Source organism: Mesocricetus auratus, unplaced genomic scaffold (assembly GCF_017639785.1).
Source record: "Mesocricetus auratus isolate SY011 unplaced genomic scaffold, BCM_Maur_2.0 Super-Scaffold_100009, whole genome shotgun sequence".
Lineage (NCBI taxonomy): Eukaryota > Metazoa > Chordata > Mammalia > Rodentia > Cricetidae > Mesocricetus > Mesocricetus auratus.
The window spans coordinates 44,959,243-44,974,711 of NW_024429193.1; positions in this window are offsets into that span (position 1 = coordinate 44,959,243).

Below are 15,469 nucleotides of genomic sequence, written 5' to 3' on the forward strand. Positions count from 1 at the left end.
GTATGCTCAGCATTTTCACAGTGACTGTGTCTGGTGTATTTTTACCTTGATGTGAATAATTTTAAAAGTGTGTGAATATTGCCTGGACTTATTATTTGTTTACTCTGCAAACCGTATTAACTAAAATAAAATAAAATGTCCCATTCAGCTTGTGCTCTCACATGAAAAATTATATTCAGATGATCTCGTGATAGCTGGTTGGAAATTATCTAGATATGATGATGATACTAAGGTTGGTTTAAAGCCAATAAACTTTTTACATAATTTAGCTGCTAAGTAGATTTTTATGTGTCAAATATACTAGAGATTCTAAGTGAACTCTTGTTTATACTACGTATAATTATTAATCTTGCTAGCCACTGTCATTCTTTTAGAGCAACATGTTGAAACAGAAATCCCACTTACTCATAGACTTTTTTGACCACCTATGAACTCCCAAGTCCTGCAACTGACACACATGTTCAAGGAGCTTGGTACAGTCTTATTCAGGTTCTCCAGACTCAGAAAGAAAAACACGGTATGTACTCACTCATAAGTAGATATTAGACATAGAACAAAGAATAACCAGACTACAACCCACAACCACAGAGAAGCTAGGATACAAGGAAAACCCTAAGAGAGACATATATGGACACCCCCCCAAAGGAAAGGGAAAGGGACAATATCCCCTGAGTAAATTGGGAATGGGGGGAGGAGAGAGGCAGGAGAAATAGGAGGGGAGAAGAGGAGGCGGGTAAAGAACATTAGGGATCAGGAAGGTCAAGTTGGGGGAAGAACAGAGAGCCTGTCACTAGGGAAAGTCCTAGGAATCCACAAGGATTACCCCAACCAAGAATCTTAACAATAGTGGAGAGGCAACTTTAAAGTGTTTCCCCCATAATGAGATTGACGACTACCTTAAATGTCATAACAGGGCCTTGATCTAGTAGTTGGTGGAAGCAGAAGCAGAGATTCACAGCCAAGCACTGAGCTAAACTCCTGGAGTCAAATTACAGAGAGGGATGAATGATGAGAAAAGGAATCAAGACCATTATGGGAAAACCCACAGAAACAGCAGACCTGAGCAAGTGGGAGTCCATAGACCCCAGACTGAATTTAGATTTGTGGGAATTCCAAATAGCAAGGCAGGAAGAAGGAAGATAAAGGAGACAGATGCTATGTATTCACCAGAGAATCAGTAATCTAAGGCCTCCTGGTGATACACAGATTAATAGAAATAGGTTAATAATTAAAGACAAACTTAGCCAGTAAACACAGTGAAGGGCAAAACAATTATAAATATATATTAAGTCTCTGAGTGCTTCTTTCAATGTGCCTCTGGGGTCCTAGTGGGCAGACAGAAACTGGTCCAGTGTGACAAACTAACAGAGAAAAGTATCCAACTACAGTTTCCTTCCTTCCCTTCCTCCAGTTCTACCCCTCTACTCTGGATATGCTCCCTTTCTGCCTCTTCAGAAAAGAACAGTCTTCTAATAGACAATGACCAAATATGACAAAATAAAATATAAGGTGAAGCAAAAATTTTCAGAAAGAGATTGAACATAAGAACTTAACAAGAGGAAAAGAGTCCAAAGACCAGCAAAAGAATCTAAAACACACTTGATTCCATGGTCTAGAGTCCAATAAAATTATTAAGTCAATAGCTACGATATATTCTCAGAAGACCTGGTATATACCCATGTAGGCCCTGTGCTTGCTGCTTCAGTCTCTCTGAGCTCATATGTGCCTTGTTAGTTGACCCAGAGGTTCTTGTGTCCTCTGTCCCCTCTGATTCTTACGAACTTTCTCCCTTCTCTTCCCATGGTTTCCTGAACTCACCAGGGAGGGATTTGTTGAAGATCTTCAAATTAGACACTCTCTCCACATAACATCTGGCTGTGTATCTTGGAATGTGTTCCCATTTGATGGTGAAGGAATTCCCTCTGATGAGACATTATAAGGCATGAACCTATGAATATAGGAGACTATCATTAGGAATCATTCTATTATTTATTTATTTATTTATTCATTCTTTCAGTCTTTTTCAGTCTAGTTTGATTTTTGCCTTTGATCTTTGTGCTATATAGTCTCTGGTTCTTGATTGCTGATACAGTGCCAGGTATAAGTTCCTTCTTGTTCAGTAGGCCTTATGTCAAATCATATTGTGGTGGTTTGAATACATATTTGAATGATTGGCTCTTAGGAGGTGTGGCTTTGTTGGACCATGTGAGGCCTTGATGGAGGATGTATGTTACTGTGGATGTGGCCTTTGATGTCTCACATATGTTAAAGCTTCAGACAGAATGTGTCACTTGTTTCTGCTGCATGAAGATCAATATGCAAAACTCTGAGCTCCTTCTCCAGCATCATGTCTGCCTGAATGCCACCATGAAAATAATGGACTAAACCTATGAATCTATAAGTCAGCCCCAATTACAAGTTGCACTTTACAAGAGTTGAGGTGGCCATGGTGTGTCTTCTTATCAATAGAAACACTGAAAAACAGACAGTGGTTGGCTCCTTCCACAAGTTCCATGCCACTATAGCCCTTTCAGATTTTGTATGCAGGGTAGAATATAGGCTAAAGATTTTGTGGCTGGTTGGTGCCCAATTTCTCTTTAGATAGCCCACCAAGTATGTTCCTGCACCAAAGAAATTTGATTGTAGGGTTGAAGGCTCCATGTAAGTGCTATCACTATTTCTCCATTGTCAGTGAGTTTTGTGCATTTTCCTCAGCAATGGAGTGCTGCTCTCAGTTTACTGAGAAGAAATTTTGTCTTAGCATTAGCCATGATTCTTTGGGGATTTCCATGGTTCTTCCATAGCTAGCAACTCAACTCCAAACTGGACACTGGAGGCCTTTTCTGGTTACAAAAGATTACCAGTTGATATTCTGCATAACAGATTAATAGGAATCCTCATTTGAATCCAAGAAATTTCCACTATACTAGGTTTCCACACACCCTTAAAATACCCTCCAAATCTATCCATCTCTCAGCACACTCTATCCTTTCATCCCACACCTCCCCAACATCATCCCCCTCACTGCCATTCCAACTAGTCCCGAGTATATCCTTAAAATCTATTCCATTTTCTCTTCTCTGGGAAATATATATTGCTTCTAGATACCTCCTCTTTATATAACCTCTTTGGGTCTACAGATTATAATGTGGTTATTATTTACTGAGCAGGTAACATCCACTTTTAAGTGAATACATATCACGTGTGCCTTCACTGGTCTGGGTTACCTCATTCAAAAATTATTTTATCTTTCAAGTTACATCCATTTTCCTTCGAATTCAATGATGTCTTTTTTCATAAACACTGGAGTAGTACTCCATTGTGTAAATGTACCACATTTTGTTTATACATTCTTCAACCTAGGTAAATTTAGATCATATCTACTTTCTTTTTAGTATGAATAAAGTCACAATGGATATAGTGGAATAAGGCTCCTTGTGGTCAAAAGTGGTCTTGAGGTAGATGAATTTTCATTTTTTCGAGGAATTGCCATATTGATTTTCATAGTGGCTGTACAAGTTTGTACTTCCCTCAGCAATGGATGAGTGTTCCCTTTGATCCATATCCTTGATAGCACGAGTTGTTATTTATGTTATTAATTTTAGCAATCTGACAGTGGTAAGATAGATTCTCAAAGTAGTTTTGATTTTCATTTCCTTAATGACTTAGTATCTTAATGTTTTATGTAAATATTTCTCAGCCATTGAGATTCCTCTGTTGAGAACTTTCTGTTCTGAACTTTACCCCACAGTTTGATTAGCTTATGTATATTTTGAGTCATTATACATTTTGGATATAAGTCTTCTGTCATATCTGAAGTTAGTAAAAATGTTTTCCTATTATATAGAATGCAGCTTTGTCTGAATAATAGTCATATTTGGCTTGGTAAAGATTTTCAGGTTTGTGAGGTCCCATTTATTAACTATTGATTTTTGGTGCCTTCACTAAGGACACTGTGTTCAGAAAGTTGTCTTCTATCCCTGATTATTCAATGTTATTCCTCAGTTTCTCTTCTATCACGTTCAATGTATCTGGTTTTATGTTGAGGTCTTTATTCAGCTTAGACTTTAGTTTTGTGAAAGGTAATAAATATATAGCTATATGTTACAGGCAGACATCCAGTTTGACCAGCTCCAAATTTTGAAGGTGCTATCTTTATTTCCATATGTATTTCTTCAATCCTTATTAAAAATTAGATGTCCATGAGTGTTTGAGAATATGTCTGTGTCTCCAATTTGATTCAACAGATCTGTTTATGTTTATGTTACCTTTTGTGGTTTTTATAACTATATCTCTATATTGTAACTTGAAAACAAGGATGGAAATACCTTTAGCGGTTTTCTTATTGTTCAGGATTATTTAGCTGTCCTAGATTTTGGGTTTTCCATATGAAGATGAGAATTTTCTTTTCAAATTCTATAAAGATTTGTGTCAGAAATTTGATGGTTATTGCTATGTATCTGTAGAATTCTTTTGGTAGGATGGTTATTCTAACTATCTGTAAGCTTAAGAGATATTTTTACCTTCTTATATATGCTTCAGTTTCCTTCATCAAAGACTTAGTATAAATGACATTCTTAGGAAAACAAATTTACAGATTCATTCCAATAATAATGAGTCTTGGTCTGGACTAGTCATTAATTGGCTAGTCCCACAGCCTCTGTGCTGCCCCTAACCCAGCACACCCCATAAACAGGACAGATTTCAGGTCCAATATTATGTGCCTAGGTTTGTATCTCAATCTCTCAACTAGAAGTTTTTGTGGACACAGAAGATGGCCAGTTCAGACTAAATATCTCCTATTGCTTGGAGACTTAGCTGAGATCACCCTTGTAGACCTCTTGGAGTTTCATTGTACCATGCTTATTCCTGACCCTGAAATACCCCCATTTTCCAGTAATCTCTTTTGGTACTCTCTGCCTGCATCACTCCCAGACCATATGCTTCATATTCCCCACACATTCCTAGTCAACCTATGATAAAGGTGTGTTTTGAAAGCTGTTGTTTCATGTGTGTGTGTGTGGGTATGACAGTATGTGTTAAATTTTAGAGAAGTTTCAAATAGGTGAAAAGAAGAAGGTATATTCTTTCCATTTTGGGTGAAAATTTCTTTAAATATCTGTTAGATTCATTTGGTTTAATAAATCCCTTGGCTCTAGTATTTCTCTCTTTAGATTTTTTTTCTGGATTACAAGTCCATTGGTGAAAATGGGGTACTGAAGTCTCCCACTATTGGTGTGTGATAATCAATGTGTGCTTTAAGCTTTAGCAATGTTTCCTTTAAAAAAAAAAGAGTGTCACCTTCCAAGACCCCAACCCAAGCGAGTCCAGCTTCAGGTGAGATTGGGTCTCCAGCGGGGACCGCCTGCCCAACACCCATCCCCTTCATCTTCCGGGCCCCTCGTGGCATCCAGAAGACCCACCCACACAGGAAAGGCATCAGCCCTTCCAAGACCCCAACCCCAGCGAGTCCAGCTTCAGGTGTGATTGGGTCTCAGGTGGGGACCGCCCGCCCAACACACATCCCCTAGATCTTCCAGGCAGCTCCTGGCATCCAGAAGACCCGCCCACACAGGAAAGACATCAGCCCTTCCAAGCCCCCAACCCCAGATAGTACAGCTTCAGGAGACCCGACCACACAGCAAAGACTTCAGCCATTCCAAGACCCCAACGCCAGCGAGTCCAGCTTCAGGAAAGACATCAGCCCTTCCAGGCCCCAAACTCCATGTCAGTATCCCCAGCTTCAGCTTCAGGAAGGAAGGAGACCAGTGGAGACCCCACCAGCACCCACTGGAAGAAGAGATGGGAAGAAGACAGAATAAGAGCTCACTCAGCAATAGAAACACCAACATGACCCCACCAGAATCTAGGGATTCAACATCAGCAAGACCCGAAAAGCACTACATAGATGAAGAAGAGGAGACACACCTTAAAAATTATTTCATGAAGATGATGGAGACCCTCAAAGAAGAAACCAGGAAATCCCTTAAAGAAATAGAAGAAAAAACAAACAAAAAATCCATGAAATGTGGGAAAAATTAAAGAAATAAACAAATCTCTCAAAGAATCTAAAGAGCACCATGAAAAAACAACCAAAAAAATTAAGGAAACAAATCAAACAGTTGAAGGATTGAAAGCTGAAATAGAAACGATAAAGAAAGCACAGAATGAAGGGATGCTGGAAATAGAAAAGCTGGGTAAACAATCAGGAACTACAGATGCAAGTATCACCAATAGAATACAAGAGATAGAAGCGAGAATCTCAGGTGTTGAAGACTCATTAGAGGATATAGAGTCGTCAACCAAAGAAAATCTCAAAACCAACAAATCCTTAACACTAAATCTCCAGGAAATATGGGACACCGTGAAGAAGCCAAACTTGAGAATAATAGGTATAGAAGAAGGCAAAGAAATACAACTCAAAAGTACAGAAAACATATTCAACAAAATCATAGAAGAAAACTTCCCTAACCTAAAGAAAGATATGCCTATGAAAACACAAGAATCTTACAGAACAACAAATAGGCTGGAGCAGAAAAAGAAGTCACCTAGCCATATAATAATCAAAACATCAAACCTACAGAGTAAAGAGAAAATATTAAGAGCAGCTAAAGAAAAAGGCCAAGTAACATACAAAGGCAGACCTATCTGAATTATACCTGACTTCTCAATGTAAACGATCAAAGCCAGAAGATCCTGGACAGATGTCCTACAAACACTAAGGGAACAAGGATGCCATCCCAGACTACTATATCCAGCAAAGCTCTCAATTACCATAGATGGAGAAAACAAAATATTCCATGACAAAGCCAGATTTAAAAAATACGTATCCATGAATCCAGCTCTACAGAAAATGCTAGAAGGAAAACCTAGATCCAAGGAAGATAACTACATTCACAAAGACACAGGCAATATATAATCCCACTTTACAAAACACCGAAAGAAATAGGGAGGAGAAAGTACACAAAATAACTTCACTAACAATAAATCAAGCACAAACAAGGATCATGAATCAATGGTCATTAGTATCCCTCAATGTCAACAGCCTCAACTTGCCTATAAAAAGACACAGACTAGCAGAATGGATACAAAGACAGAACCCTTCCTTCTGCTGCATACAAGAAACACATCTCAACATCAAAGACAGACGTTATCTCAGAGAAAATGTCCCAATCAAACGGTCCCAAGAAACAAGCTGGTGTACCAATCCTAATATCTAACAAATTAGACTTCAAATTAAAATCAATCAAAAGAGATGAAGAAGGACACTTCATATTCATCAAAGGAAAAGTACATCAAGACAAAGTCTCAATTTTAAACATCTACACGCCAAATACAAAGGCACCTACATTCATGAAAGAAAAATTACTAAAGCTCAAAATGTACATAAAATCTCACACACTAATAGTAGGAGACTTCAACACTCCACTCTCACTGCTAGACAGGACCTCCAGACAGAAAATTAACAAAGAAACAAAAGAACTAATAGAAGTTATGACCCAACTGGGTTTAACAGACATCTATAGAACATTCCACCCAGATACAAAGGGATATACCTTCTTCTCGGCACCACATGGAACCTTCTCTAAAATTGACCACATAATAGGAAACATAGCAAATCTCCACAGATACAAAAAAATTGGAATAACCCCCTGCATCTTATCAGACCACCATGCATTAACATTAGAATTCAACAATAACACAAATCGCAGAAACCCTACAAATTCATGGAGATTGAACAATACACAATAGCACCATCCCTGTGTAAAGGAACAAATAAAAAAAGAAATTAAAGCCTTTGTCGATTTCAATGAGAATGAAGACACAACATGCACAAACTTATGGGACACTTTGAAAGCAGTGCTGAGAGGAAAGTTTATAGCACTAGGTGCCCACATGAAAAAACTGGAGAACAGTTACACTAGAGAATTAATAGCACAGCTGAATGTTCTAGAACAAAAAGAAGCAAACTCCCCCAGGAGGAGCAGACGCCAGGAAATATTAAAATTGAGGGCTGAAATCAAGCAAGAAGAAAGCAGGAAAACACTGAGAAGAATCAATGAAACAAAGAATTGGTTCTTTGAGAAAATCAACAAAATAGACAAACCTATGTCCAAACTAACCAAAAGACAGAGAGAGAGCATGCTAATTAACAAAATCAGGGATGAAAAAGGGGACAAAACAACGGACTCTGAGGAAATCCAGAGAATCATCAGGACATACTTTGAAAATCTGTACTCCACAAAATTTAAAAAATTAAAGGAAATGGCCAATTTCCTGGATAGATATCACTTGCCAAAACTAAATCAAGAACAGATAAACAATCTAAAGAGACCTATAACCCCTAATGAAATAGAAGCAGTCATCAAAAGTCTCCCAAACAAAAAAAAGCCCAGGCCCAGATGGCTTCAGTGCAGAATTCACCAGAAATTCAAAGAAGAGCTAATTCCAATACTCCTCAAAATATTCCACACAATAGAAGCAGGAGGCTAACTGTCAAACTCTTTCTACGAGGCTACAATTACCTTGATACCCAAGCCACACAAAGATACAACTAAGAAACAGAACTATAGACCAATTACCCTTATGAACATCGATGCAAAAATACTCAATAAAATACTCGCAAACCTGATTCAAGAACACATCAGAAAAATCATCCACCATGATCAAGTAGGCTTCATCCCAGGAATGCAGGGATGGTTCAACATTAGAAAATCTATCAATGTAATCCACTATATTAACAAACTGCGAAAGAAAAACCACATGATCATCTCACTAGATATTGAAAAACCCTTTGACAAAATCCAGCACCCCTTCATGATAAAGGTCCTAGAGAGATCAGGGATAACAGGAACGTACCTGAATATAATAAAAGCAATATACAGTAAACCAACAGCTAACATCAAAGTAAGTAGAGAGAAACTCAAAGCAATTCCTCTAAAATCAGGAACAAGATAAGGCTGTCCACTCTCTCTGTATCTCTTCAATATTGTACTTGAAGTTCTAGCTACAGCAATAAGACAACAAGAGGATATAAAGGGGATACAAATAGGAAAAGCAGAAGTCACTATTTGCAGATGATATGATAGTTTACATAAGTGACCCAAAAAACTCCGCAAGGTTACTCCTAGAGCTGATAAACACCTTCAGCAATGTGGCAGGATACAGGGTAAACTCAAAAAAATCAGTGGCCCTATTATATACAGATGATGAAGTGACTGAGAAAGAAATCAGAGAAACATCACCCTTTACAATAGCCAAAAACAGCATCAAATATCTAGGGATGATGTTAACCAAGGAAATTAAAGACTTGTATATCAAGAACTTTGTGTCTTTAAAGAAAGAAATCAAAGAAGATATCAGAAAATGGAAAGATCTCCCATGTTCTTGGATTGGTAGGGTCAACATAAGGAAAATGGCAATCTTGCCAAAAGCAGTCTATAGATTCAATGCAATCCCTATCAAAATTACATCACAATTCTTTAAGGACCTGGAAAGAACATTAATCAACTTTATATGGAAAAATAAAAGGCCTAGTATACCCAAAACAACCCTATACAATAAAGGAACTTCAGCAGGCATCACCATACCTGACTTCAAGCTCTATTATAGAGCTATAGTCCTGAAAACAGCTTGGTATTGGCACAAAAATAGGTACATAGACCAATGGAACCGACTCGAAAGCCCTAATTTTAACCCACACACCTATGAACACTTGATTTTTGACAAAGAAGCTAAAACTGTACAATGGAAAAAAGAAAGCATCTTCAACAAATGGTGCTGGCATAACTGGGTACTGGTATGCAGAAGACTGCAGATACATCCATGTTTATCGCCTTGTACAAAACTTAAGTCCAAATGGATCAAAGATCTCAACATAAATCCAGCCACACTGAAACTTTTCGAAGAGAAAGTGGGAGATACTCTTCAACGAGTTGGTACAGGAGACTACTTCCTAAACATAACACCAGTGGCACAGGCACTGAGATCGACAATTAACAAATGGGACCTTCTGAAATGCAAAGGACACAGTTAAAAAGACAAAAAGGCAGGCCACAGAATGGGAAAAGATATTCACTAACCCTACATCTGACAGAGGGCTAATCTCCAAAATTTACAAAAAACTCAAGAAACTAGTCTCCAAAACACCAAAGGATCCAATTAAATGGTGGGGTACAGAACTAAATAGAGAATTCTCAATAGACGTGGCTAAAATGGCCAAGAGACAATTAAGAAAGTGCTCAACATCCTTATCCATCAGGGAAATGCAAATCAAAACAACTCTGAGATACCATCTTACTCCTGTCAGAATGGCTAAAATAAAAACACAGAAGACAATTTATGCTGTAGAGGATGTGGAAAGAAGGGAACACTCCTCCACTGCTGGTGGGAGAGCCGACTCATACAGCCTCTTTGGAAATCAGTATGGAGATTCCTCAGGAAAATGGGAATTAATTTACCAGTACACCCAGCAATTCCACTCTTAGGCATATATCCAAATGAGGCAAATTCATACAAAAAGTGCATGTGCTGCACTATGTTCATAGCAGCATTATTTGTAATAGCCAGAACCTGGAAGCAACCTAGATTCCCCTCTACTGAAGAGTGGATAGAGAAAATGTGGTACATTTTCACAATGGAGTACTACTCAGCAGAAAAAAAAACAATGGAATCTTGAAATTCGCAGGTAAATGGATAGCACTGGAAGAAACCATCCTGAGTGAGGTAACCCAGTCACAAAAAGACAAACATGATATGTACTCACTGATATATGGATGGTAGACGTGGATCAGGATAGTGCTAATCTGCACTTCCACTGATAGAGAGTCTGGGAAACAGGAAAGAACCTAAAAGATATGCATATATGCATAGTACCCAAGAGAAGAGGATTGAGACAAGATCCTCTGAATGGATGGGGAACACGGCGATGGGTGGGGGGGGAGTGGGACCTGGGAAGAAGAGAGGGGCTGAAGAGGAAGAGAGTTGGTCATGGGGGAACAGGAAGTTGAGTGGGTGGGGGTAGAATAGGGGGAAGAGGGAATCATAGGATAGAAGACAGATCAGGCACCAGAGTGACCTCGATTGATCTAAAGGGATAACACCAATTGGCAAGCTAAGCAATAGTGTAGAGACCACCTCGAATGCCTATGCCTGATAATGAACTTGATATCTATAACCATCCGGGAGCCTTCATCCTGTGAATGATGGAAGCAGAGGCATACACACAATTAATCACTGAACTGAATCCAAGGAACCCAGTGACAGAGAGAGAGGAGTGATGAGCAAATTGGCAAAGAATGGGCTGGCAAAACCAGCAGAGACATCTGATCTGAACAGGGGAGAGCTCTTGGACACCAGAGCGACAATGGGGAGGCCAGCATGGGACTGATCTGGAACCCTCCAAAGGTGAGTGTCAGCGAGAAGGCCTGGGCAACCTATGGGACCCTGACCCATGGATCAGTGACTATTCCTGGAATACAAACAGTCATCGTGTGCCTACAGCACAAAGAGGGATTCTCTCTCAGCCTGGACTCTTAGGGGAGTGCCTGTACCCTACCCAGAGAGAAATGACAGACTCTAGATATTCCCTATGTGGAAGGATTTGGCAATAGGGTGGGAGGGTGTGGGGGAAGGGAAGTGCAGGAGGAGGGAAGGGAGAGGGAACTGGGATTGACATGTAAAACAAGCAATTTAAATTAAAATAAAAAATGATATAAAAAAAGAGTGTCCTTATGGTTGGGCATTGACATTAAGGATTGAAAAATCATCTTGGTGGATTCTTGCTTTGATGAGTAATTAATGTCTTTCCCCAAATATCTTGATTAATTTTGGTTTTCAGTCCATTTTGTTAGATACTAAAATGGATACTAGATATTCCTTCTGTCAATTTGCTTGGAAAATCTTTTGTCAACACTTCCCCATGTAGTAATATCTATTCTTGATGTTTAAGCGTGCCTCTTCAATGCATAAGAAGAAAGAATTCTGTGATTTTCTAGTCTACATTTTTTGTTTTTTTTTTTTGAAGATTTTAGACCACTGATATTGAGAGATAACCATGAGCAATTATTGCTGATTCCTATTATGTCATTATTATTGTGCTACTAGTGATGATGATGGTGGTGGTGGTGGTGTGTGTGTGTGTGTTTTCTTTCGTTATGATTTTGCTGGTGTGAGATTACCTATTTCCTGTGTTTTCGAGTGTTTCCTGCTAGCATCTTCTGTAGGACTGTATTTGTAGGTTAGATAATGATTAAATTTGAATTACCTTGTAATATCTTATTTTATCCATTAAAATTTTGATTCATATAGTAGTTTACATTGGAATTTGTTGTCTCTTTAAGTCTGTAGTATATATGTCCAGGAATTTTTGGCTTTCTGATTCTCCAGTAAGAAATCAGATATAATTCTTATAGGTATGTCTTTATATGCTACTTGGTATGTTTTTCAAGACACCTTGTAATATTTTTCTTTATTCTGTAAATTTAGTCTTTTTTATTTTTATGTGACAAGAGGACTGTCTTTTCTGGTCCAATGTATTTGGAGTTCTATTGCTGTACACTGTAAAAGTTGTTACTTAAAGTTTGGTTTAATAAAACACTGATTGGCCAGTAGTCAGACAGGAAGTATTGGTGGAGTGATCAAATAAGGATTTTGGGAAGGAGAGGGGTGGTGTCAGGAGATGTCAGCCAGATGTGGAGATTACAAGATGGGCATACTGGACAGATGTACTGAGAAAAGATCCACATGACAGAGCATAAATAAGAAATATGGATTAACTTAAAATGGAAGAGCCAGTTAATAATTAGTCTGCATCATTGGTCAATAATTTATGAGTAGTATTGAGCCTCTGTGTGGTAAATTGGGAACTGGTGGACAAAAGAGAAATATCTGGTTACATTCTATATTCCTCTACCTATCAATGTTCCAAGGAAGAGAAAAACTCTGCTGGATTTTTTTAAAACATCTTTGCTCTACAGCTAGTTCAAAAGTATTTACTATAAATAGTTATTTGAACAATTTATATGTTTAATTATTAGCACAGATCACTATAAAGACTTTTAAATATATTGTTATTTGTGATCAGTTTTAATAATTTTACATAATTACTGCATTTATTTAAATGTACTTTACTTGTTATGCATATACATGTCTTAGTATGTGTATGTTGGACACACATTCATGCTTTGCATTGTGGAAGCCAGAAGAAATTCCAAGGTCTTAAACCTCAGCTGCTGTCCACTTTCTCTTATTAAAATTCTTATTTAAAAATATGATTATATCACTTCCTCCTTTCATGTACTCCCTCCAGCTGAAGAAAACTGAAGTTTTTCTTTAATAATTATCATCATTATTATATGCACACACACAAAGAGACACACACACTCATTTTTCTACATGAATATATAAATACAGGCTACTGAATAATATAATGTGGCTTTTGCTTACCATATTTTGAGGCTGACAACTTTTTATTCGATAATTATGGGCCTTATCCTGTGTTAGTATTCAGGCATTAAGCTGGCTGGTCCCTGCCCCCTCACATGATGCACTCAGGAAGTACTCTGACCATCCCAGTGTCCTATGACAGTGATGTCACTAAGTAGCCTGCATACAGGTAAGGTCCCTTTAAGAGAGAAACACCACCCACTTCTGCTCTTTATTTCCTAATGTTCTTCTGAAGGGACAGACAGGACTTCTCCTGTCCTCTCTCTCTCTCTCTCTCTCTCTCTCTCTCTCTCTCTCTCTTTCTCTCTCTCGTGCCGCGTGCTTTCTATCTCTTTCTCTTCTTTCACCCCTCTTCCTTCCCTGTCTCCACTCCCTTCTGTTTTTCCAAATGAAACTTTCTTCTCATATAAGCTCTACCTCATGATGCCTTTTTCCCCTGCAATGGGGTCTGTCATGGTCCCATCTTGTGCCCTGTTCCTCACATTGGTGAACACTACTTGGTGGGACCCTGAAACCTTCAACCTATTCAGTTTTTCAGCTAATATCATTGCAATTCTATACTTAACACCAGCAGAATATACCATAGTTGTAGGCCCCTTCCCTCCCCAACCTCTCGCCATGTTTCCATGACTGAGGATTCTTATGAAGATTAGATGATGGTGCACCTCTTGGGCTCTTAGATGCCTTAGGCCACAGTTTCTGCACTTGAGGAAGTGCATTTGCAGCCTATGCAAGCTCATCTAATCCTCCCTTGACCTCTGGAACACTGGAGATTGGGCATTGGATTTTACATCTCTCACAGAATGGTGACCACCACCACCCCCAACTCTGCATTGCCCTTGCAAATGGGCCACACTCTATATCTCAGTATTTCATGGGACTTTTACAACTTTCTGTAATCCAACATTTGGAAAGGTGTCCTTTACTGCCCCAAGCCTTTTCTGTTCTATTACCCTGTTTCTTGTCTGTCTGACTCTGGTTCCTGATGGGTAGTCTAGCCATGCTGAGACACTCTCTCTGGCCAGCCATAGAAATGTCATCACTACTCCATCTCTGTCACTGCATTCCATGGGGTCAGTTCAGTGTTTAGCTGTGGGTATCTGTCTCTGCTTCCATCAGTCACTGGATGAAGGTTCTAGGATGTCATATATATATATATATATATATATATATATATATATATATATATGGTAGTCATCAATCTTATCATTAGGTATTGGCTATTAATGTAGTCTCTCTGCTATTACTTAGTTTTCCAGTTGGTGTTATCCTTGTAGATCTCTGGAAATCTCACTAGTTTCAGCTCACTCTTTAAAGCTATAATGACTCCTACTACTTTGGTATCTCACATCCTTGTCTCCTCTATTCTTACCCCAACTCAACCATCCTACTCCCCCATGACTTCTTCTACCCTCCTCTTAGCCCCCTCTCTTTTTCCTGGTTCCCTCTCCTCTCCCCCCATGTTCCCAATCTGCTCAGGAGATCTTGCCTCATTCCACTTCTCTGGGGTATCATGCATATTTCTTGGGAACTTCACTGATTCCCAGACTCACTGACCCTGGGATTGTAGGCTAAAACTCCCCTGATCCATGTCTAAAATCCATATATGAGTGAGTATATACCATGCTTTTCTTTTTGTGACTGGGTTACCTCACTCAGGATGGTTTCTTCTAGTGCTGTCCATTTGCCTGCAAATATCCAGATTCCATTGTTTTTTTTCAGCTGATTACTACTCCGTTGTGTAAATGTACCACATTTTCTCTATCCATTCTTCAGTTGTGGGGCATCTAGGTTGCTAGATGAACATGAGTTTCTGTCCATTTAGTTTGATGTTGACTGTTGGTTTGCTGTATGTAGCTTTTATTATGTTTATGTATGTTCCTGATATTCCAGATCTCTTTAAGATCTTTACTATGAAGTGGTATTGGGTTTTGTCAAAGGATTTTTCAGCATCTAGTCAGATGATCATGTAATTTTTTTTTCTCAGCTTGTTCATATCGTGGTTACATTGATAAATTTTCAT